This window comes from Galeopterus variegatus, unplaced genomic scaffold, assembly GCF_000696425.1.
Source record: "Galeopterus variegatus unplaced genomic scaffold, G_variegatus-3.0.2 Scaffold44, whole genome shotgun sequence".
Classification (NCBI taxonomy): domain Eukaryota; kingdom Metazoa; phylum Chordata; class Mammalia; order Dermoptera; family Cynocephalidae; genus Galeopterus; species Galeopterus variegatus.
Window position 1 is genome coordinate 631,904 of NW_007726155.1, and position 26,349 is coordinate 658,252.

The window sequence follows — 26,349 nt, forward strand, 5'->3', positions numbered from 1 at the left end:
ATTCAAAAGATTTACATAATCATTTAATTTTAGTTTTGGCACAGTACTCCCAGTAAGCATACAGGTAAATAGTTGATATATTTGATAAGTAAAAGTGGTTATTTAAAAAAAAGTAGCAGAAATAGTTTTGAAAATGGAAGTTTTATGTTTTGGAAAAAAATGAAATGCAGATTTTTTTCCTAGTTGTTGCTTTTCTATTCTTCTAAGCTGGTAATGATGCAGACTCGGGCCCCAGTGCTATCCCCTAATTTTCTTGTCTATTATATTGACACATTTCATTTAATTTAACATGATGGCAAACAGCTGTTGAACTATTAATCTTTTTCTCAGCAAAACTAGAGAAATATCTTTTTGATTACTTTGCTAATGTATACTTTTTCTAAAAACTAAAATCAACAGAGATAAATTAATGAGTGGTCAAATGTGCATGTGCATTAAAATTTATGGAACCTCAAAATGGAGAAAAATATAGTTTGTTTCCCATTGCCAATTTTTTTATGTGTAAGTGAAAATGTAGCCAATTTTCTATTGCTTTAGTATTTATAAGTTGGAGAGTAGATTGTATAATTTTGTTGTTATTTATTTTCTCCCCCCAGGAAAAAAATTACACTTGTAAAATCTGAGGATGAACCTGCTTCTGTTTTCACTCTGTGTTCACTTATATACTATACAGTGTAAATAGGTGAGCAAGAAACAGGCCTAGCACTTACCTGAAAATGTTCTGCAGGTTCAAGTGCAGCATGAAAGAAAACTTTATTTGAAGTAGGCATTTTCATCAGTTTTTAAAAGAATAAAATTTTAATGAGGTCCAGTTGTTTGCCAGGCCTATATGATAGCAAATCTCATCTGCATTGCAAAGTCTAATACTATAGGTCTGACTGCCAAACATGCAAAAATAGACACAGCTCAATAGATAAACATATAAATTAGTTTAGAGTGCATGTATTAGAGAACATCTCAAGAGGGACAAAAGGATATTCTTGCTTTGAATTGAGTAGGGTATGCCAAAGTTCACTTGCTTTACATTTAAGATTTGATGATTGGTGGAGGTAGAAATTTCTGGTGTGGAAGATATTGCTGTGCTTTGTATCTACTGAGTTCTTATGCAGATCTCTGCTTCACCTTGAGGACCTGCCTATTGTTGTTCCTTTATTCTTTCTTATCGCTGCTTGTCCCTGAAACAGAGTTCTCACCACGAGAGAAACCAATCCTGGGGATATACATCAGCAGTAAAGCACACAATTTTCATTTTCAATTTGAATTGTTTTGTGTAAAAACATAAAGGTTTTGGTCAGGTTGCAAAATAGTAATTTTAAGTCCCTAACCTAGGGTTTTCCCCCACCCAAATGATGAGCATTTATGGTGAAAACCTCCAATTTCCTCTTACAGTAAACATGAAAATAATGATTTTACTCAGAGCCTGCATCTTTTTCCAATCTTAATGGCAAGAATCTGCATACACTTGCTTGTGGAAATGTCATAAATTGGCCTCGGATCAATTCCTCAAAGATAGTACACACCAAAGTGCCACTTTCAAATTTTCAGCCCTAGTGAAATAAGATTTTACTCTTCTCAATGAATGTTTGCCTTTCCTCATTCAGGGCCGACAGCAGAGGGATAAGAAGGGATACATTCATGTAAAATTAAAGCCACTTCATTACATATTGTTCTGAAGAGTGAGCAAAAGGATATTAACATTTTAGTAAAATGCTGGTACGATTTCACCATCTTAAAAAAATTATATGAGCATTTGGTCAATGGATGTGAAATGAATCCTGTACCCTGTTAGTAACTTGATCTAAATTAATAAACAAATGTTTTTCTTTTCACTGGTGCCATATGTTGATCCCAGTTACATGGGCAGAAAGAGGCAGCTTGTAATGTTTCTTAAAGGATTACACACTGTTTTGCATAAGGGAGTATGCAGATGCAGGAGTAGATGTAGGATAAAATGTGTTCCATGCTTTCTTTGTGTTTTAGGAAGCTTGATTTCAATTGTTTATTTTGTCGGACATGAACCATTTTTATTTAACTTAGTAGATCTGGTAGATACATGCTAAGTGAAAAACATTCTGTGAACAGCTTTCACCAGCTATTAACCTCCCCCCAAAACTGAAAATTTTGGTGCTTTTATTCATTTTGAAAGGTCCAGAGTGGCATAAAGCATCTTGTCTCCAAAAACTAACTCTCTTCCAAAGGGGAAAATAAGCCTCTGCTTTAATGAAATTAGAGATGTTGTGGACGTTAACCAAACAGAAACACACGTTCAGATAGCAGCCTGGTTTCCAAAAACAAAGACCTATGAGTCACATATTATTCCACGTGAAAATAAATTGATAGATGACAAGATGAGAAAAAGTTCATACACAAAATTTGAAATGTTTCACCTTGACTTTTTCCATCCAAGTTGATTTTGTTGTCTTGAAGAGCTCAAAGGCATGTGGGCCAGGTAAGTGGAGATCTTGGGACTTGTTTTTATTAACTCTGAAAGTCATTTGCCATTAAATATAATTGAGTTTCTTTGTTGTTTTGCTTGAGTCTATCCCAGGCACAGGTGGTTGCTACTTCTCTTGACATTCAGATTTTGACGTTCTCTTTTGTTTTCAGGGTGAGAAGTGACCTTTTGAGGTGACTATAACTGAAGATTGCTTTACAGAAGTCAAAAAAGGTAAATGTAAATGTGATTAGCAGAATTATATCTAGGGCTGTATCTGCTGCCTTCTAGGCATTTTATTTCAGTGGTTTTCTGATCTGTATTTGTCAAGTATACATATATGTATTTGTATGTAAGTATGTATGTAGCATTTTTTTGGAGGTCTTAAAAGAAAAGATTGCCCTTAAGAAACGGTCCACAGAATCACATTTTTTCCCCAAATGTTATCAAACTTTCCTTTGTTTGCTGAAGCTGAACTTATTATTTTTTGCTTGTTGACTTGGTAGGTTTAAAGTTAGAAAGGAATATTCACGTCACAGAAGTGGTGATTCATAAAATAAACTTGCTGCAAACAAGAGTAATGCATGTCAGTGTTCTGTGCTGAAGTGGTGTCATCCAATTGATGTTCATCTGGCGGCTTTATAATCACCTTCTTTCAGAAATTAATAGTCAGGCGCCATAGCAACACGCCACATTGATGTAACTGCTGAGCGGTGTGGGGCATATCCCTGTAATGTCAGCTCTAGGCTGCCTTGTTCTCTTGACCTTGCTTGAAAATCAAATGAGTACTTGATTTTAAAATTAGAAGTTTTCAGAGAGACTGATGGAGCTTGATGAATTAAAGCCAAATTTAATTTTCTCAAATTCACTTTTGGGAGGGGCAAACAACAAAGCACTCGGTTAAAATGGTTATAGATGCTACATATTTACTTGATTTCAAAAGTGTCTCTCTGATAAGGGCAATGATCATCTTACACAAGATAATCCTGCAGGCCATTTTAACATCTGATGTTTCTCAAGTACTGGCATCTTCATTTCATTTTTGAATTTGGGCCTTTAATAGTTCCATTTGATTTAGTAGATTTTTGTCTGTTTAAAAACGGGTTACTTGCTGGCATGATTGAACAAAGCCTTTGCTCAGATTTTACTAAATTAAAGTTTATGTATTTGTAATATACAGACCTCTTACTCTTTAGTTGAAAAAGGTATTTTGTGGAACTTTCAGAATGTGAAAATTCTTTGATCAGTTTTGTTTTCAATGTCACCCAGTGTTTTGGCATTCCAGAATACATTATAAAGGGTAGAGATTTGTTTTTATAGTTGCATTCTGGCACATTTGATTTGGGCAAAAAAATTAGACTTGCCTCATTTTACCATCTATATTATTTAAATTAAACCTTTGTAGGAACCATCTAATTGTTCTCCAAAGAGGACAGGTATTCTTTTAAGCTGTTCTTGGGTAGAAGGGGTTGATCCCAACCAGTAATTGGGGTTATCAAGTCACAGCAAACTTTTGGCAAAGCACTTCTCTTTGCTGAGACTCAGTTTTCCAGTCTTAAAAACAAAGGGGTTAGTCTATAGCAGAGATCTGCAAACTTTTTCTGGCAGGGACAATATAGTAAGTATTTTCTGCTTTGGGGTCTATTCAGTCTCTGTTGCAGCTACTCAGCTGGGCTGTAATTTGCTGTCTCCTGATCTCTGTGATCTCTCAGAGCAATCTCAATCCAAGATTCTGCTCACGCAAAGTCATGCCAGGTGTTTAACTCATCTCATGCTACAAGCCGAGGTTTCTGGTGAAGCTAAAAATTGTGATTAAACAAAGCTGGAAGACCGGTTGAAAAGATGGCAAATTCAGTTTAAAAGTTTCCTTATCCATACAGCTCTAAATAAGAGTTTTATTGATAGGTTTTCATTCTTTTCTTTGGAATCACCCGTAAACATGAATTATTTTTCTTCTGGCTTGATATCTTGATATGTCCACACTTAACACCCGTTACCTGAAAATGGAACTGATTTTTTCCCCCCAATTCTGTGATATTATTCAAAGTTAAAAATATGGATCAAGGGAAATTGGGGGAAAAACAGTTTCTAGGAAACTGTCGTTAGCATTGGTTGAGAAAGATAGTTCATGTTGGGCCGGCCCCATGGCTCACTCGGGAGAGTGCAGTGCTAGGAGCGCTGAGGCCAATGAGGCCGCAGGTTCCGGTCCTATTTAGGGATGGCTGGTGCACTCACTGGCTGAGCGTGGTACGGACCACACCGTGCTGAGGGTTGCGATCCTCTTACTGGTCAAAAAATAAATAAATAAATAAATAAATAAAAAGATAGTTCATGTTACAAAAAAATGTTTTCTTTATAATCACCATGAAGTACATAATGTATTATATCATTCAGTATCTTGCAAATAAGGTCCCTGGATCATAAAAATATTTTGTCTTCCTGATGCCACCTTTCATGGCATAAAGAAAGTTGAGTAATACATCCATATAGTTTTAATTTTGGACTCAACTGCTAGGAAGCTCAGAGATTTTGCTCAATCTCTGCAGTTTTTTCTCAACTTTAGATTTTGCCGTTGTCTTTATTTATGTTCTTCGTATATAGTCTTCCCTCTTCCTATCCCCAGTGAACATTTTATTGTTTAACATTTTTTTGTTCAACAGTATCTATTCCATCTGTGTTTTGATTCTAATTTTAATTTTCATTTGGAAATAAGTTAGGGTATGTAGACTCAAATAAATAGTAAATTATGTGCAATTTTTATCTTTAAACAAGCTCATTGGTCTTTCAAAAACTAATTCTTATATATCTTGATCTCATATAGAAAGAAAAAAAGGGTTTGTTACAAATATAAAATAAAATAAGATGTATCAAATGACTGTAATGGTTGATATTTTTTCCTGGTGAATTAGCCTTAAACAAAGAGAAGATCTTGCTATCTCGTAATGGACAAAAAATGAGCACCATCTTTCACACTATTAGAAGTACGCAGAGTTCAGATGCCAGGAGCTTTTCTGTAAAGACCATGTCCCAAATTTGAAATCTGGGAATCATTAATAGTCAGTATAGATGAAAATAAATGTGCCTATAAAGGCACTATGGGAACAACTGGTTATGTGTATAAAAGTGGTCAGGCAAATTCAGAAAACCAGATGCAGCCATTTAAAAAAATTTAGATTCAAAGGTCCGAAGAATCGTAAATAACAGTCATCATACTTGGTAGTGATATAACAATTTTCTTCCAAGTAGATCTGAGCACTTTACAAAATGGGTCTGGTTGCTGGCATTCCCGAGAGGTAGCTGGCAATTATTATAATCCCCACTTTACAGACTGGGAAAGAGGTCTTGCAGATGATAAGTAACTTACCCAAGGTCATCTAGAATGTCAAGATGGAAACTAAAAAGAGAGCTTGCTCTGGTCACAATTATATTGACATCTTTCTATTGTGGCTGCCTTGGTTTGGTGATTTAATCAAGGCTTATGTAGCATTTTCTCCCTGTTTTCCCTCACCATTGACAATTTACCCACATGCATTTTGCTTAAAATTCAACTCCAGTTTATAAAATCCATCATCTTGTATTTAAGTCTGAATGGCATTGAGAGTTGAGGATAATCATCAAGCCCAGATAGACAATTAAGAGGTTATTTTTAAACATTCGGCATCTTTAAGCTTCAAATTTTATGTGTTGGTTCTGTGTTTGCTTTTCTTATAGTCAACTTATTTGTGAGAAAGTTAAAAAACAACCTAAAAGAAAGTGTAATAATTGCAATTTTTCTCCCACCCTGCTCCCAGTTTGAGCTGTTTTATGTTAGATGAAAGAGCTATATATAATGCATCATTATAGATTCCATTCATTATGTTTTACATATTATAAATTATTTATTGGTTAAAAATAAAGCTAAAAATACTGTTCAGCTATTTGAAATATATTTATTGGCTCTTTTGGAAGTGTATATTTTTGTGATTTAAGTTTAACTTAATGTCAACAACAATTCTGAAGTAAACCCATTCAAAATGACTTTTGATAGCATTTAGTATTTGAATTATGTGACTGTTAATTCATGAAGTTGTGAGGACACTGTGAGGGAGTTTTCATTGAGTTATCAGATTAACTACATTGGCTGAAATATTATCAATGAATTCAGTTAAGCATTAAAACGGCCCCTGCCCTCCAAACTCACAATATACCCATGCCTGAGTTGTAACAGTCAGAGTAAAGATTAGACTGATGTAACAAAGAGACCACAGTACTACATTGGCTTAAGCGAAATAGAATTTTACTTCTCTCTCCTATAACAATCTGGCTAGTCTAGCTTGCCTGGGCAAGTTCTTAACATCTGTGCTCCTTTCTTGGGGCTTTTTCCTTGTCTGCATGGTTGAAGCTAGGTTGTTGTCACACTGTGGAAAAATCCAAGGCAAGCAATTTTCTTGTGAGCAAGAGAGTTGAAAATTGCATGTGTCACACCCATTGATGTTCCATTGGTAAGATTATGGTCTTACGGCCCCAACAGGCTTTAAGAGCTGCTGGGAAATGTCTCTACCTGGGTGGCCAAGAGCCTGGGAAAAATTGGAGAACAGATTTAAGGGGCCTCTTAGAACACTACTACCTGATTGGTTGAATTGCTGCAATCCAATAATTTCATTATTACAAATGTACATACATACATTAATTCTTACTGCAGATGTTTATTGATAGTTCTGTACTAGGTACTAATATCACAGCACTGCATAAGAAGGCCCCAGTCTCTGTCCTCATAGAGGTTATATTCTGGAGGAGAAGGCATACATGAATAATGGTGATGGTGAGTGTTTGGAAGAGCAAATATTGGTCACTATGAGAAAATATTTTGTAACAGGGAGACCAGATGTCAGGGATTATGTACTTTTAGCATTATATGGAAGCTATTTGAGATTCACTTAATTTTCTTCAATCTTTCATGCCAACGCTATTGTGAATGTTATCAGGCATGTTAATTTTTCTTTTTTTCTTTTTTTTTCTGTCTGGTAAGGGGATCGCAACCCTTGGCTCAGTGTTGTCCACACCACGCTCAGCCAGTGAGCACTCCAGCCTCCCTACATAGGATCCGAACCCATGGCCTCGGCGCTATCAGCACCGCACTCTCCCGAGTGAGGCATGGGCCGGCCCAGGCATGTTAATTTTTCATTAGCAGCTTTATTGAGATATAATTCACACATAGTACAATTCATTCATTTAAAGTATACTTTCTGGTCAGTGGTGTTTAGTGTGTTCACAGAGTTTACAACCATCTAGTCTAGTTTTAGAACATTTCGTCATCCAAGAAGAAATCCTAGTACCTATCAGTAGGCACTCTGTTTAATGCTCTCTGTGCAGCCCCGGGCAACAACTAATTTACTTTCTGTCTGTATAGATTTACTCTGTGAAATTGTATAGATTTCACATTTGTGTGAAATATCCTATTCTGCAATAGGATATCTCATAGAAATGGAATCATACAATATGTGGTCTTTTGTGACTGACTTCTTTCACTTAGCATGATGTTTTCAAGGTGCACCTAAGGCATTTAAAATTTAAAACTGTCTTAAAGCCTCATTAGTCCTTACTCCTAAATCCGACAGAAGGGTGGCTTGAAATATTGATATAGAATTGGGGTGGGGTGGGGTAGAGAATGATTGTTTTTCAAGCTGTGTATATTTCCATAGAACTGATGTGGTCTCTCAACAGTTAAACTTCAGCATTTAAATGTTTGCATTTTAAGTTAGCTGTTTTTAAACATTGTTAGCCATAATGCTAAACTAAGTTACTCTGTAAACAAGAGCTGTCTCTCTTGAATGTTAGTTTCAAAGAAAAAATTTTAAATATTGATTTCCAGGGAAATATGCTCAATAAGAGTTCGTTTTCAAGCAGAAGTCACTTGTTGAAATGTACATGAAGGCATATTTAGTAGTAAAGACAATATTTGCAGCAATTATCAAGTAGCCATATTTTGCACAGTGAACAATCAAAAATGCAAAACCAAATAACAAATGGTTTTATCCATCTTTTTGAAATGATGTTTTTGCTATTCCATCTGCCAAGGGCACAAATATTCCAGCTGCTCACCGTGGACATCTTAGGAAGAAGTCCTAACATTGGGTGGCAACTTAACAGAGACGTAGGATATATTGCCTTTTCTTTGACAATTCAGAAACCTTTGGAAGAAATTTGAAGTTTAACTGCACAGAAACAAAACCCTATAAAGGGTAGCACATTTGTGTTAACCCTGTTGGCCTACCCCTCATATTTAGTAACATCTAGGCCCTAAAAGGAGCAAATAGTACAGCGATGATAGAATCCTTATTTTACAGGTCCATTTTGCAAGTTTATAGGACAACTGCTGCTTAGGGCTGAGTTTCGATTTGAAGATTGTGGTATCTTTTTAAAAGACTACTGGTGAATGGGACTTTGTGAATGTAAAATGAAGATTAATCATTTTATTTTGTTCTGATCTGTCATTGGTCTGGACTACTGTACTTCTGTGGCCTTTGGGAGTTGTGGGGGAGAAAAATTGACAAAGTCTTTCTGCTTCTTGAAATCCAATCTTTCTGAGTGTGAAAATCATGCAGATTTCCCTTGAATTCTGTATATTAGCATATAAGTAGTTTGTAATTCAAGGTAATTAGATGTTTTGTTAATTACCTGACAGTGTGATAAGTTATTTAAAATTACCTTTTTAAAATTACCTTTTAGCTAAAAAAAATAAAATAAAAAACACACATCACTGGATGGACTGTGATTTTTGCAGTCCCTGGCTTGGCATGGTACTTTTTAAAGTGGGCATTGGGACCAATTTGTGGGTTAGGGATTGAATTTAGTGGGTCATACCTAAGACTTTTTAAAAATGGAGTAAGCGTGCAATAGAGTATATCATATGTAGTAAGGGTCTTATGTGTTATGTAATGAATTTTTTTAGACATATGAGTACTGTCCTTGCACTGTAAGATAATTCTTTCTGCAGGTCCCATTTGTTCATTCTTCACATCTTTGTTACATGTCTGCTGTGTGGGAGGCATTTGTGCTAGACCTGGAAGCCACTAGCCACATGCAGCTATTGAGCACTTGAAATGTGGTTAGCCTGAACTTAGATGTGCTTTAAGTATAAAATCCACAACGTATTTTGAAGCTTTTGTATGGAAAAAAAAGAATGTGGAATATTTGGGTAATTTTTCTTTATTGATTACATGCTGAAATAATCATTTTGGATACATTGGGTTAAATAAAATTATTAAAATTACTTTCAGCTGTTTCTTTCTCCTTCCTAAATGTTGTCACAATTACGTATGTGGCAGGCATTGTATTTCTATTGGACAGCGTTGCTCAATACATGAAGGATATAGCAGTGAACAACACAGCTACCAAGCCCTCTGCTCTTTGCTATAGGGGGTGGGGACAGGCAGGGAAACATAATAAATAAATACATGGTATTAGGTGCTATGGAGAAAATACAGGAGGATAAGGGAGGTCAGACCATCAGAGGGAAGGGGTTACAACTATAAATAGGGTGATTAGGGTAAGTTTCACTGTGAAGCAGATGGCATTTGAGCAGAGAGACGTATCCTGTTCTGAAGAGAGCAAGTCGGCCAGTATGGCCAAAGCAATATTATCAAGGGGGAGAGCAGTAGGAGACAAAGTCAAAAAGTAACAAAAAGTAATGCTAGACTGAGTAGGACATTAAGGCTCATTGTACTTTTAGTAGCATGGGGAGCCACTGAAGGGCTTTGAAGGGGGCAAGGACTCTTACTTTAAATGGATCACTGTGGAAACTGTTTCCTTTAAATGGATCACTGTAAAAACTGTTTTGGAAATAGACTATGGGTGGGCAAGGCCATAGGCAAGGCGACCTGTTAGGTGGTCACTCTAATAATTCTAGTGAAATATGATGATGACCAGGATCAGAATGGCAGTGGAGGTGGTGAGAAGTTGTTGAATTTGGAATTTATTTAAGGTAGAGCCAGAGGATTTCCTAGTGGAGTAGATGGCGAGTTTGAAAGAGCTGCATCAAGGATGACTCTGAGATTTTTGTCCTGTGTGCTGGGGGATTGTCAACAGGATTCACTGATGGATTGCTTGTGGGCAGAAAGAGAGGAGTCAGATAGAAAACTCAGGTTTTTTGGACCAAGCAACTGCTAGGTGGATAGAGGACACTGTGGGTGGAACAGTTTTGGGAATAGAGGAGTGAATCAGGGGAGACAGGAGTACAGCTGTAGACATGGGAAGTCTGAGCCGTTTATTATTCACCCAGTTTGAGATGTCAAGTGGGCGTTCGGATGTGTGGTTCTGGAAATGTCCTAGCTAGTTCTGTAAATTGAGGATTTACAAGCATACAAGTGATATGTAAAGGCTTGAAACTGGATGACCTCACCGTGGGATCAAAGGTGTACATAAAGAAGAGAAGGGATCCAAGATCTGGGTTCTGAAGCCAGCAGAGAAGGGATCCAAGATCTGGGTTCTGAAGCCAGCACCATTAAAGGGATTGATCACAGGATACCGAGAAGAAGGGGTGAAGAACGGGGGGAAAACTCAGATATTATGATGAACTGGAAGCCCACTGAGGAACGTATTTAAAGGAGAGGGTTGTCCACTATATCAAATGCTGCTAAGAGGTCAGAAAAGTTGAGGACAAAGAACTAACCATTGGGTTTGTCAACATGGAAGTCATTGATGATCTTCAAAAATGTTTGAATCTCACTCTCATAATGTAAACTGACTTCCTGTAACTACGTCTGCTTACTGAATTCAGGTGGTTTGAATTATTTTTCTAGCAGTTGTACCTGTCCAGCATTTGTATTTGTTAAGGTTACTCCATTAGCCCTCATGCTTTGCAACCTGACTTCTGTGAAGTTTGGGTCATAGTACAGCCTGTGATGAGAAAAAAATGAAAGAGGGGCCGGCCTGGTGGCGCACTGGATAAGTGCGCCGCTTGGGAAGCGCGGCGGCGCTCCCGCCCGAGGGTTCGGATCCCACATACAGACCGGTTCCCGCTCACTGGCTGAGCGAGGCGGGGGAGCAGTGCCGAGGGTTGTGATCCCGTTGCCGGTCCCCGGTCCGGTACGGGGGCAACACTGAGGGGTGCGATCCGTTGCGGGACACGGAAAAAGACAAAAGACAAAAAAAAAAAAAAAGAAAAAAATGAAAGAGGGGCCGGCCTGGTGGCGCACTGGATAAGTGCGCCGCTTGGGAAGCGCGGCGGCGCTCCCGCCCGAGGGTTCGGATCCCACATACAGACCGGTTCCCGCTCACTGGCTGAGCGAGGCGGGGGAGCAGTGCCGAGGGTTGTGATCCCGTTGCCGGTCCCCGGTCCGGTACGGGGGCAACACTGAGGGTTGCGATCCGTTGCGGGACACGGAAAAAGACAAAAGACAAAAAAAAAAAAAAAGAAAAAAATGAAAGAATCCTGAGCAAGTTGTCCCTTTCAGCCCATTCTCTAATCCGATGGTTTGGAGATTTGGAGTTTAAATAAAAGGCAGGGGGAAAAGGGAGATGTACTTACCTCTCTAACATTAGAATCTGTTGATTTTAATCATCTAACGTACATCATGGCTTGGTGTGGTTAACATAGTCTCTAGATTAGTAAAGTACTAGTTTGAGCCTGAGCCACATTTTGGTCTATCACCTTTACGTTATACTAATATAGGTAGTCTTTGATGGGTTCATCCACCTTTCAATTTAAGATCATCAGAGATTTGGGCATATTCAAAAATTCTGAAACACAGTTGAACATTTTCAAGATTCCTAGGCCAGTCCCAAATCTTCAAATATCTAGGAAATGGTAGGTAAAATAACAAAAAACGTTCATTGTCTCTATTTGGATTTTAAATACCATTAGATGGTGTTGGGTGAGGGAAGAACATTCCTTCTGTGGATGATTATAACTTTGCTGCTTAATTTTTTTTCTATAAAATGTCAAAAGGCCACAAAAAACAATTACATTGTACAATGTTGAATATACTACTTTTCCTGATTGAGCATCACGTATTGTACACAGGTATTGATATTCAACTCTGTACCTCACAGATATGTACAATTAACTATGTTTCAATTAAAAAAAAAGAAATTAGGAAACATAAAATATAGGAAGAAAATGTAGGAAGAAAAAGTTCACTGATAGCCTCACCTAAATAGATCAACATTTTACCTGTATCCTGCATTTTTCCTGTATCCTGTATTTTTTATATAGAGATTTGTTTATACATACTTGTACTGTATATACTATTTTTTCTCCTGCTTTTATCCTTAAAATATCATAAGTATTTTCCCAAGTTATTTCTTACTGTAGCTGGATCTTATTTTTGTGGCTACCTTGGAGACTACCTGTCTAGTGTTGTCTACTCCTGCAATGTTGGGTGCTTTGAGTCCTGTAGTTACTCATGGTTGCAACTTTGTCTACGTTGGACATCTTGAGATAACTAAGTCTCCTAAATTAGTTTTATAAAGGATGTTGTGATTTTTAGATTATCATCTAGTTTCTTCCTCTACTTTTAAATAGCATTAAAACTAATTCCAGGCACATGAAATCATTCCTTCATTTTGCGAGCGTGTGTTTTCCCTGGAAACCTGAGATACAATTCGCGTCAACTTTGATGACAACATTTCTGTACATTAAGTTGCTAGGCAGTTTTCTGATCTGAATGTCTCTTAATATTTTCTCACTTGCCCAACTCTACTTGCAGCTTGTGAGATACAAACGTGGTGTTCTTTTAAACAAGTGACATTCATACTCTCATTGTTTTGTTATGTTAAACATAGTCCTCTTGTCCCAGAGCAAACCATTAATTTGATTTGTTTGTAGTTGCAGCTCCAGAATTTGCTTTGGTCAAGTTTTGTTCAGTTAATCCTGGCTTTTAGAGCATAAAATTTAAGTTCTCTTGTTTGCAACACCTTGGTGATATAGTTGTTGATTGATTAAGCAACAAATATTTATTGAGTCCCTATGAAGTTAACTGTGTTTAAAATTGGAAAAAACTTTCTTTGGAGGCGGTTACCTCTTCTAGTTCTAAAATCCCCAAATGGCCACTCAGTGAAGTAATCTTAGATTTGTCTCAGAGAGGACCAAGGAATGTCAGACGTTTCTAGTCCATTTCTTGTAATGGAGAAACTGAGATCCAGAAAAGGAAATGACATACCACAGACCACTGTATAATTCTAGCACTCCATGTTGGGGGTCAGTCCCAGTCTCTCCCCTAAACACCTTCCTTCCTTCTCTTTATGACGTAACACTAAAAATAAGTGGAATTAGTAATATTTGACTGTTAAAAAATTGACTGTTAAAAAAGTAGATCTAATGAAATTTAGATGGCCCCTTCTTAGATTTCATTTCCAATATTCTCTCCTTCTCCAAGCTATGTTAAGGGAATTTGCAAGTGTTTCACAATATTAAGTATGTGTATGAAGTTAGAATTCTCCTGCTGGTTGACAAATTACTGTGCATATTTTGGTGTAGCGTGAGAATCGAGGCGTCTCCCTATCCATGTGTAAGTGATTCATACAAGTTCGCACCTTCCGTGTGGTGTGTGTTGCCAAGGACTGTGGCACGTGGAAGGATAACTGTGTGTAGCGCTTGTTGTTCCTGAGGGGCACTCTCGTTGACCTGAACTGCTTATGCTTTGAAGTCTTGCTTCCCTAATTCTGGAATGGGGTTGACGTTCTGTCTCTATTTTCTTCTGTGTGATAAAACATCTACCAGTATCGAATTGTCATCAGGAAAGCATTCTATAATTTCATTAGCTAATTTCTCATCATATTATAATATTTTATTTATGTTATATGTACATAGAATGTACATTATATATACATAGAATAGGAAATTCTTATGAACTTCATTTTTTTTTTCTGATTACAAATGTAAAACAAACTCATTATAGGGAATGTGAAATTATGGAAAAGTTGACCCAATAAAGTGAAAATAATCTAGAATCCTGACCCTGAGAATAACTTATATATTTCATCCCATTCATTTTTTACTGAATGTACATATATTGACAAAATTGCAGTCATACAGTATACGGAATTGTGTACATTAATATTACATGCTGAGCATTTTCCTGTGTCATGAAGTGTTAAAGACATCCTGTGTCATCCTTTTGGATGTAATAAAATTTAATTAACTGTTCTTCAATGTTAGGAGGCTGTGTCCAGTTTTTCTGTAATGTGTTGCAGTGGTCATATCTGTGCATAAATGTTTGTCTATTCATTTTTTAAAGATGTATTCTAGAAGGAGAAATTGCTAAATGAAAAGTTGTGGAATTTATAGAGAGTCTCTAAGGGTCTTGCCATCTTTTTTATCTTTTTCTTTTTCCTTTTTGTCTTTTTTTGTGTCCGGCAACGGGATCGCAACCCTTCGGTGCTGCGCCAACACCTCGCTCAGCCAGTGAGCGGGAACCGGTCTGTATGTGGGATCCGAACCCTCGGCGGGAGCGCCACCGCGCTCCCAAGCGGCGCACTGTAGCAGTGCGCCACCGGGCCGGCCCCTGGGTCTTGCCATCTTGCTTTTCAAAAATGTACTAATTTACACTCCTACCAGTACTGGATGAGAGTGTTTACTTCACTTAATTCTGCTGGTAATGAATTTCAACATTTTTTTGGTTATCATTGTAACCATAGGAGAAAAAAATGCATCTCATTTTTTTTCCTCATTCAATTCTTTGTTGACAAATGACATCCAGAAGTTTTATTTGTTTCTTTAGACTGTATTTCTTCTTTTAATTGTTTATAATTTTTGGAGCAGCAAAGTTTGAAGAGGTAGGTATATGGGGGAAGCCAAGGTGCTGAGAATGCGGAAGGGATCCTGTCATTGGGAAGCTACTAGACCAGTGGCCTTTATCCCAGGATTCACCAAATCCTTTGAAGCTATTTAAATTCATTTCTCTTTATTCACCAAATAATTATTGAGTGCTTACTTGTTCTAGACGCTATTGTAAGCACCAAGGGTACGTCAGTGAACAAAACAGAACAGCTCTTCTGCAAATGGGGTATATCAACCTCATTGCTTTATGGTGAGGACAGACTGAAAAATCTGCAGAAAGCACTTAACACAGTAAGAGTAACCTGTTGCTATTTTTCTTTTTTTTTCCCCCGCTGGCCTCTTCAGGGATTGAACCCTGGATCTTGGTGTTATCAGCACCATGCTCTAACCATCTGAACTAACCAGGCAGCTCTTGTTGCTGCTATTCTTATTACTTCTGCTATTGCTCTGTTATCTTCAGTAACTAAAATTAAAAAAATGATGTTCATCCAGGTCCCTTCAGGAGTCTCCTTATCATACATGAGGAACACTGTCATATGCTTCCTGTGTTCCCCAGCCCAAGAAGCTTGTCTCCATCTCTCCTTTAGTCCCTTCCCCAGTGAACTAGCATCCTTTGACCACATGGTTCCAGACACCTTGTTAGAAGGTTGGCAGTGTCTAGTTAAGTGGACTGACCCTGGAGACAGACCTGTGGACTTCAGGGAGTTTCTCCCATTTACATTAGTTTAGAAGGGGTGCTGCTAACAGTTGAGCTGTGGAGAGAAGTAGAGTCTCTGGGAATTACATCCCCTCTCTGTGTTTGCTCTGTTCGTCTGTAAGCCCAACCAGCTGATTCTCATTCAGCCCTGAAAGAAAGAATTGAAAAGGAAGCAAGACAGGCACCCGATGGCCAGGACCATACCCTGCTTCCTTTCTGGTTTTCCCCATTCCTGGAATCCACTTGGAAACCATACTCGTGACTGTGTATTTGTCTGGTACTTCTCATCACCATTTCGAAACAGGGCTAAGTTTTACTGGAAAGTTACACCTTTCAGATGCCTGCATGATGCAGGTATACTTTGTTGTTTCGTATCGACATACCCCCTGGAGGGTCATGGACTTGGAATAAGCCTTGGTTGAGTTTGGATGCCAGTTCCCGAGCATGGTCTTAACACTCTCAGTCAGTTGTCTCCGTCTGCGAATGGGGAGAATGAAAGGACATGCCTCACAGGTATGCTCTGAAGATTACATCAAGAACAAGGTTGGTTAAGAGTTTGGGTTTCAGAGTCTTGGATCGAGGGCCCAGTCCTGCTACTTTTTAGCTTTGTGATCTTGAAAATGTAATCAGATTTCTCAAAGCCTTTTTCTCCTTGTTTGAAAAAATAGGAACTAAACTAGTATTTTCCTATGGAGAACCTGGAGGATTAACTGAGTTTTTCCAAGCGAAAAGTGCTTAGAACAGTGCTTCACACATAGCAAGTTCTCAGTAAATGTTGGCTCAATAACGTCAGTTATTTTTATGATTAGCACAGTATCTGGAACATAGTGAGTCTTCAAGGAGGTTAATAATTTTTACTATTAATTAAATGTTTAAATAATGAAAGTATTTTTTAAGTGTCTTTTAAAAAAAAAATAATAATAAGGGGAGAGCTCAATGGAAATAGAAATGAAACAGGCATCCTGATACTGTCCCCAGCCCAAAATAGAAAAAAAAAATTTAAGATCCTAAGTAGAAAGAAGTAGTCTCTGATATTTTAAAGATGATGTTATATTTTCAAATCATCTTTCTCTCCTTCTCATCTCTCACCTACCACCAAAGGGTAAGGGGTAGGGCCATCTAGAGGGATCCAACTGTTTCATCTTTGCGAATTTGAATCACCTCTTAGCTACATTGCAGCTCAGATTGGAGGGCTAAAATTGTAAAAGCCCAGGCCATTGGCACCCAGATGCTCCTGAGTTCAAATGGAGAGAGATGGGCTCAGATGCTTTTCAAAACCTAAACTGTGTGACCAAAATAGTGTGAATAGGCTTTCCATGGCTATTCATGAGGTGCATTGGCTCTAATGTGATCTTATTATAGAACTAATACATAGAGACTACATTACAAGAGCAGTAGGCTTGGGACTCCAGAGCACTTCTCACTGAGCAGCATGGGTATAAACTTGTTGTCAGGTATGCACTACGTCTAAGGTTGGAGGGGGCGTGTGTGTGTGTTCTGGAAGAATCCAGAGAATTGGGAATTCTCTGGAGCAGGAGTCCCTGTGTGTCCAGAAGAACATGAAGAAGGATCTTTCCCTCAGCTAAGATGTGTTTTGAGGTAGGAGGGAGTTGGCTGTTTGGGGTGCACCTGGCAACAATGTCCTTGGTCCCACTGTTACGTAAAGGAGTATGTGCGTGGGTGCAAGTACGTGTAAATGTGCACATCACTGAACTCTCTAGAATCTGTCATTTTCAATGAGTGATCAATGAGGACTGCCTCATATATCTTCTTGAAGCCAAACAAGCCATTTTTTCTCTTCGTTCCTTCAAAATGCATACAGTTTGATTTTTCTTTACTTACACATAACTCTCATCATAAAAAACAAACAGTAAGAAAAATATAAATAAGAAAGGAAACATTACTGTAAATTCACCCCCAGGATCGTGAGTTGGATCATTTTGGGGAAAGTCCTTCTAACATCTCTCTCTCTCTGCCTATCTGTTGCGGAATAGACCTGAGCTGTCTAATATGGTAACAACTTACCACAAATGGCTTTTGAGCTGAAATGTGACTAGCCTGAATTGACATGTGCTGAATGTGTAAAATCCACACAGGTTTTGAAAAAAAAAGAGACTATAAAATACCTAATAATTTTAGGTATCAGTTATAAGTTGAAATGATAATATTTAAAATATATTGAATTAAATAAAATATAAAAATTAACTTTATTTGCTTCATTTTAACTTATTAAGATGTATCTAGTAGGAAAGTTTAAATGATATTTGTGGCTCCCATGATATTTTTATTGGGCAGTTTGGTATAGACACATCACAGTTTTGTTTTGTATTGTTTTTTGGCAGCTGGCCAGGAGAGGGATCAGAAACTTTGACCTTGGTGACAGTTTTATCTTACACAGGATTATGCTACATTTTTCCTACTTTAAAAAAATTTAGTAATACATTACCAATATATTTTTGTAACAATTGATATATGGCAACATTATTATTACTTTATAGCTTTGTGTAGATATTTCATAATTTGTTTAACCAGTCCTACATTGTTGAATATACACAGTTGTACAAAACAAAGCTGGTAAACAAGCTTGTATATTCATCTTTGGAAGCCTGACTTCTTTACTAAGGACAGGGTTTCTCAACCTCAGCACAATTGATAAGCCTGGGGGACAAAATTACCCCAGTTGGGAGGCACTGACTTAAGGCACATGATCAGAATGGAGAATGATGCGGAAAGTTTGGAATGTCTTAGAAATTGGTTCAGTGGTGGTGGCCAGAATGCTGATAGAAATATGGACAGTAAAGACCATTCTGAGGAGGTCTCAGGTGGAAATGAGGAAGAGCTCCTTGGAAACTGGATCAGAGTTCACCCTTGTTATGAACTGGCAAAGAACATGGCTGAACTGTGTCCACGCTGGAGGGCTTTATGGAATGCAGAACTTAAATGTGATCAACCAGGGTCTTTGGTGGAAGAAATTTCTATGCAGCAAAACATTCATGCAGCTGTGTGGATACTTCCAGCAGCCTATGCTGAGCTACGGTAACAAAGGCATGATATAAAGATGGAACTTACACTTAAAAGGGAAGCAGAGGATAAAAAAAAACTGAAAAACTCTCAGTCTGGTCACAGAAAGAAAGCCAGAGGAGCAGGGATGCCTGAGGACTTGGAGGTCTAGCTTCAGCACCAGGGTGCAGAAGATGCCAGAAATGGAGTTAAGAAAGATTATTCTTCAGCTTTAAGCTTTAAACCCTGCCCTGCTGAGTTTTGGACTAACTTAGGACCTGTTACTCCTTTCTTTTGGCCTTTTTCTCCATTTTTTAATGGGAAAATATACCCCATGCTCGTCCTACCATTGTATCTTGAAGTAAATAACTTGTTTTAATTTCACAGATGAGATTTTGGATTTTTGAGTTGGCACTGGGACCAGTTAAGACTTTGGGGCTATGATGATGAAATGAATGAGCTTGTAAGTGAGAAGGACATGAGCTTTGGGGGGCCAGGGATGGAATGTTGTGGTTTGAATGTCTCCCCAAGCTCGTGTTTGAGCTTAACACCAAATGTGGTGGTGGAAGGCAGGACCCTTAAGAGGTGATAGGATCATGAAGACTGTGCCCTCATGAATGGATCAATCCATTCATGTAATAATCAGTTAATGGTTTAATGGATTGTCACGGGTGTGGTTCTGATGGCTTTAAAAGGAAAGCAAGTGAGAAGATTAGCTCTCTTGCGCAGGCCATTGTTGCCATGTGATATCTTAGTCACCATGGGACCCTGTAGGGAGTGCCCACCCGGAAGAAGGACTTCCTGTCTTCTTGGGCTCGCTTGGACTTCCCAGCCTCCGAAACTGTAAGAAATAAATTCCATTTCTTTATAAATTACCCTATTTCAGGTATTCTGTTATAAGTAACAGAAACAGACTAATACATATATATATATATACCTTATATGTATTTGAATCTGATACACATGTATTGATCTATATTGAAATTGAATATATATTCCCAAACTACTTTCTAGAAGAATGGTATTAATTCATAATTCTATCAAGACTAACAGGGATCCTCATTAAGTGCCTTTAAGAGATTTAAGAAGTGGGGGTTGAGTATTTGAATGTTATTTTATTTGCTAGGAATTTGTTTAATCAGATTACTGCTTTCCTGAGATCAGCTCTTTTGAAGCCTCCATGGAGGCAGTCTGGATATTTTCTCTGGTAGGCCAACTGGTCAACGAGATGCCATAGACCATCTCTGTGTAGCATAATGTACAGGCTCTGTGCTCATAAAGGAGGGAAAGATGGAAGAATATCAGAGAGAAAGCCTCCAATTACTTTGCAATTTATATGGGACTTTTCTTACCATGACAAACATGAATAATAATAAATGATAATGATGATGATAGCTAATTATGGAATTTTTGTTGTGCGTTAAGCCCTGCTAAATGCCCTTACATATAATTTCATTTACACTTCAGAAAAACCTCATTTTTCTGGATGAGGAAGGTGCTACTGTTTTCTCCAGCTGAAGGAGGACGTAGGAATATAGAGGAGGCAGCCATTCATGCAGCACGCCCAGGGCCACACCATTAGTATGTGGTGTCGCCAGGATTTGAAGTAGCAGTCCAGATGACCACACTATTCATTTATTCAGTCTTTCAACAAATATTTGACCTTTTTCTGTGTGCCCGTCACAGCATTCTTTGCTGAGTTTATAGTAGTGAGCCCGAGAAGACATGATCGGGGCCTCGTGCAGCTTCTAGACTGATGGGGGTTGATAAAGGCTGATCTAATGAGGACTAAGAAATGGAGGCCCATGGTGCTTTGAGAGCCTGCAACTGGGGGATTTGCACTAGTCAGGAAGGTCAGAGAAGGTTTCCAGGAAATCTAGGGAAAGAGAGAAAGGTGGAGGTTAAATGGGGAGCCAAAGAGAAGAAATCTGTCCCCTGTGTTTGGATGCACAATGATGTGTTGAAGGAAATGAACACAAGCCAATGTAGAGAGTTTCAGGGTGAGTGTGGGGCCTGAACAGGCCAAGGACCATGGGGTTGTGAGCAGGATGTACATGGGTTTAGATCTATGCTTCCAAAAGTTTGTTGTTTTTTTTTCCCTTGTAGTGAGGGATGTATGGGATATGTAAATATGTAGCGTGGGGATGAAGGAGAGCATAATCAGATTTGCATTTGGGGAAGATCCCTCTGTGATGTGCTGAATGCCTGGAGGGGGCGGGGAGGTGGGTTAGAAACTGAAGTAGAAACTGAAGAACTAGTAAAGAGGCCGGTCATTGATTCTTAACAAATAATGGGCATTTCTGCTTCACTTGCTTGTTGCTATTTCACAAACTACTCTGAAACTTAGTGGCTTAAAATAGCAACCATTGGTGCAAGATTCTTCCATTTGGATAGGGCTTAGCAGGGGATGATTTTTTTCTGCTCTGCATGGTATTGGCTCAAGTCACTCAGAGGACTGTGTTCAGTTGGGAGCTTAGCTATGGCTGGAACATCCAAGCTGGCTTTACTTACACATTTGGTAGTTGCTGCTGAACATGACCATGGCATGGCTGTCACTTGGTTCTCCACTTGCCATCTCCATTATGGTGGATGAAGGGTAAAAGAGGACATTGCCAGTCTTCTTCAGGCCTAGGTCAAGAATTGGCACAGCACCTCTTCCACTTCTTTGCATCTATTAAAGCACATCATATGGCTAGCACACATCCAAGGATGGGAAGGAAAAGTCTTTACATCTTGATGGACACGTGCATACAAGATCGGGAGGAATTATAAGCAGCCAGCTTTGCAGGCAACCTACCTCATTTTGCTGTGTGCCAGACACAGTTCAAGGCACTGAGAATAGGGTACTTATAAGACAGAATAAGTTCTCTCTTATGACCTTACAGAGGGAGACAGTAAGCATCAGGTATAATCTGTTAGGCAGTGAAGCAAAATAATATGTTAATAGAGAATGGGTATGTGGCCACTTTAGACTGTTGGATTATAAGGGGAAATGCCCTTGAAGAGATCACATTTAAGTTGAGACGAAAAGAAGGAGCCAGGTGTGCAAGGATTTAGGGAAAGGACATTCCACATAGAAGCAACAGCTATTGCAAAGTCTACGAGGTGGGAATGAACTTTGCCAGTAGGGCTGAAGCATGCATTGCGAGGAGAAGATGGAAGAAGCTGCGATAGGACACGCGAACATGACAAGAGGCCACTGTAGAAAACCAAGCTAGACATGACCATGATTTAGACTGTGATGTTGATGGTGGACAGGCAAGGAAGGGGAAGGCTTCAAGAGACACTTAGCGGTTGGTATTAGGCAGCAATCATGGATGGATTGAGTAAGGGGTGTGAGAGTGAGAGGGAACTGTTCAAGGTGATACCTAGATTTCTGATGTGAACATCTTTGGATGGAGTTATTATTGCTTGAGTTAGTGGAATGTGGAAAGAACCCTAATGTGGAGTAGGAAGATAATGAGATTGGGTTGGACACATGTTGAATTTTTTAGGATGGAACTACTTTCATATATATTTTTTCTCCCCTGTAACCAGAAAGCCCAGAAGTTCCTATACTGTAGTAGCAAAATGAGCTCACAGACTACCTTTTGAACCTCATAGGTACTCAGAAAGACTTAGTCTTATCGTGCATCCTGATATTTTGTGTAGAAAACATCATTGCTGGAGGCCATGGAAAGAAAGCAACCCTGTAACTTAGAAAAGAGAGAATATTATTTTTTTATTTATTTATTTTTTTTTTTTCTTTTTTTTTTTTTTTTTATATTTTTAAAATTTTTATTTTGTCAATATACACTGTATATGATTATTATGGCCCATCACCGACCACCGACACCTCCCTCCCTCGGAAAAGAGAGAATATTAGAAAGCAACCGAGAGTCACTGTTCCATAGCTTCTCACGAGTATGCAGGAATTGCTTATAAAAAGAAATGTGTATTTGGTAATGCAGCAATCTGATTTCTTTTTAATCATTGGCTTTTTTGGTGTTTGCTGATTTTTCAGGCTTGTTAATTTGTGCTGTGTCTACCCATCATTTGTGCAAATTAGCATGGTTTAACTATAAATGAAAATGTCAAAGTTATTATATTATTTAAAATTGAAGAATAATTAGACTGGAGGAAAACAGGCTGAAAGAATGCTCCAGGATATCTTAAAGGTGGGAAAGGACAGGAAAAAAATGAAGAAGGGGAAGCATGAGAGGATGGGGAGCTACTCCTCCAACCTCCAGGGACGTGGGCAGGTGATTATCACACCATGTGTGACTCCAATAGTGTGGGACATGCCCAGAAGCCTTACATGTACCATTAGGCAGAGGTTCAGATGATTTTCTACTACGTCTGTAAAATGTACTGCTTTTCAAAAAGGGTGCTGGGGGGAGTATTTTACCAGGTTACTTGGGTTCTGCTGTAGTAGACGTCAGCTGATATTCCAGTATTGTGCCTCTCTATGTTTTGTTTTCATTGTCCATCAAGGGTACCTGTTCATCTGACCCTATCAAAAAAAAAAAAATGCCAGTAAAAGAAAAGTCCAGGTGTAGGGTATGTAAGAAGGTAGTGGGGTTTTATTTTTCTAACTGGCAGGGTTATTGACTCTGTGGGTTCACAAATGCGGTAGGAAAAATTGACTGTTGCTTCTAGAGATTTACACTTACCCAGCTGATAAAAGGCCTATGTATTGGAATATGACTTGCAACGTTGTCTGTGGGAGCAAAAGCAAAGAGATTCCCTAAATGTCTGTCAGGAGGGAATTATTAAATTATGGTCTATCCCTGGGGTGGGGTGAGGGACACTCAGGGACATCACTATGCAGCTATTAAAAAAGAACTAGACGCATGTGTACTGATGTGGAACTATCCCCCATATACATTGTGAAGTGACGAAGTGGGTAAATATACTACTATTTGGATAGAAATGGAAAAAAAAGAAATATACATGCAAAAAAACATATGATTGTACGTAGAATATTTTTGGAAGAGAGAGAAGAAACTGGTAACAATGGCTGCCTTTGGGAAGGGAAATTGGTGGTTCGGGGGTGGAATTTATTTTTCTGTTTACTCCTTTTGTGCTGTTTTGTTGTCCATGTGTGAGCATCATACCTATTTGAACGTAGTTCTAGAGTAGCAAAGAGCAAATGTTATTACCTGAAGGGCAGCAAGCCCTGCCGAAATCCATCAGATACTGGAATTTGATGATCTCTCTTTTAGATCCTTGCTTTTAGTAAAAGAGAAAATCATATAAAATTGCTGATTGATTTCAAAACCCAGTGATAAGAAGCAGTTGATTCAGCCCAAATCTACCTGGTCCTCACTTCTGACTCATTGTGGCTTGTCTTATATAATGCCAATTTATTTTCTCAACCTCCATGTTCAGTGTATCATCTAGAATATTTTTTAGTTGTGTGTTGTATAAGAAGCGGCTCACACTGCCTTAAACAAAAAGAGACTTTCTCTGATTATGTACGAATGGGTCAGGTGTAGGCCTGACTGGACTCCACCTGAGCCCCAGTCTTTACGTTTCTCCCCTCTGCTTTCTTCTGTGTTGACCTCATTTCTAATGTGACCCCCTCCACCCTTGTAACTTTGTACCTGCAAGGGCTGCAGGGAAGGTCTTGGCCTCTTGTCCTGGCTCTCCAGGAGTAGCCTTGGGTCACATGCATCTAAGGACCTTAACTAAGAGCTTTAGTTAAGGTGGCAGACTTTGAGGGTTGCCTTTCATTCAACTCTGTCTTCTGTTTCCTGTTTGCAACACAGTTAAAATTGATAAAGCCGGAGCTCCTCCTATAATCCCGGTTCCACAGGTCTGGGAGCACCAAGACAAATGAAATATTTCTGCACATCTCAGGAAGCTCACAGCGTGGTACAGAAGGCATAGATGCTAATATGGAAATCTTGTTTGATGTGAAATATTAGACCAAAAGGAATTGTAAGGAGGCCTCATTTCCACCTGGGAAAATCAGCGGGACATTCACGAGGGAGGTGACCCTGGAGTCGAGGCTTGTGTGAGGCGTAGGACTTCTTCAGCAGGCGGGTTAGAGGAGCTGTGCAAAGCCATGCCAGTAGGAGAAGAGTGTGGGCAGACAGTGTTAATTGTCATTAGGTTCTGTTTAGCTGGCTTCAAAGGGCCCTCGCACTGTCGTCTTCTTGTCTTGTAGCCCCTACCTACGACCAGACTTCAAGGTAATCATTCAGTGCTCAGCGTTCTATTCCTTTGCCACTTATTTGGCACCTAGTCTCTTATTACTTGGTATTATTATTTACTTCTCTTCCTTCCCCAGTTCCTTTCTTTTGCTCATTGTCTGGGCTGTATACTCAGGCCCTATTATCAAGCAGTCATCTGTCCATTAGCAAAAGGGGTTGTGTTCCAAGGACAGACATTGTCATCAGCAACTTTGTTCCCAGGAAATAAAAGAGGCACCTAGGGCTGCATTCATGTAAGGCTGATTGGGGGGCTGGGTGCAGTATGAAAATACCAGCCAACTTTTGTGCTGGAAAACACAACACAGGAGTCTTGAACCCGACAAGACAAGGGGATTAGAGGAGATGGCTGCAGTATTAAGGAGGAAGGATGAGGGCCTGGGCACGAATTAGAGGTTGGAGTCCGATTCTGTTGCAATGGAATGAGGGTCAGATGACACTGCTTCGCACAAGCCAGAGTGTATGAAGGACAGGCAAGTGGAAAGCAAGTTATCGCTTGACTGTTAGTTGGACCTGCCCCCTCGTAGCACCTAGTTACAGGTATTTTTTAGAAACTGAGCTTGAACACATGGCATAGTCTTGGGCCTAAGGGATCCTTTTCTTATTCCCCATACAAACCCCAATCTTGCCACTCTTAGGTGGGACACATGGGACATATGAGACCAGAATGATGCGCAACTTTCCACCCCTGCTCACTGTACAACAGAGAGGATCAAATGGCAAAGAGGAGCTGGATCCACACACGTGGGTGTGAGGCCTCTCGTCAGTCTTAATTTTCCCTGGGGAGAGGAACAGAGCAATTTCCCTTCTACATGAGCTGCCTCTACCAAACCAAGGAAGACCATGACCATGATACACTTCTCACCAGATCCAGAAATAAGCTAGCCCTGAGCTTTTCCCTGGCAGTGCTGGGAAATGTGTTACACATGAGAAGGTGTCAGCAGGAACATTGGGAAGATTTTCATGCACTCCATTAATTCCAAACTACAGTCAAAAAATGAACCAAAGGGCCGGCCCGGTGGCGCACTGGAGAGTGCGCCGCTTGGGAGTGCGGCGGCGCTCCCGCCGAGGGTTCGGATCCCATGTGGAGACTGGTTCCCGCTCACTGGCTGAGCCAAGTGCGGGCGCAACACCGAGGGTTGCGATCCCATTGCCGGTCCCCGGTGCGGGCGCGACGCCGAGGGTTGCGATCCCGTTACCGGTCAGTAAAAAAGACAAAAAGGAAAAAAAAAAAAAAATGAACCAAAGTCAGAACCTTTACTAA

General features: G+C 39.2%; 1 protein-coding gene across 6 annotated transcripts in view; it reads left to right on the top strand.

The window, feature by feature from the left end:
• The window catches only part of FOXP1 (forkhead box P1), a 569,779-nt gene that overhangs the window by 250,335 nt on the left and 293,095 nt on the right, over positions 1-26,349 (top strand). For all 6 annotated transcript variants that reach the window (XM_008571751.1, XM_008571756.1, XM_008571760.1 and 3 more), the window contains exon 4: positions 2,608-2,668. The gene's annotated coding sequence lies outside the window, so the exon portion shown is untranslated. The remainder of the gene's footprint in view (positions 1-2,607; positions 2,669-26,349) is intronic.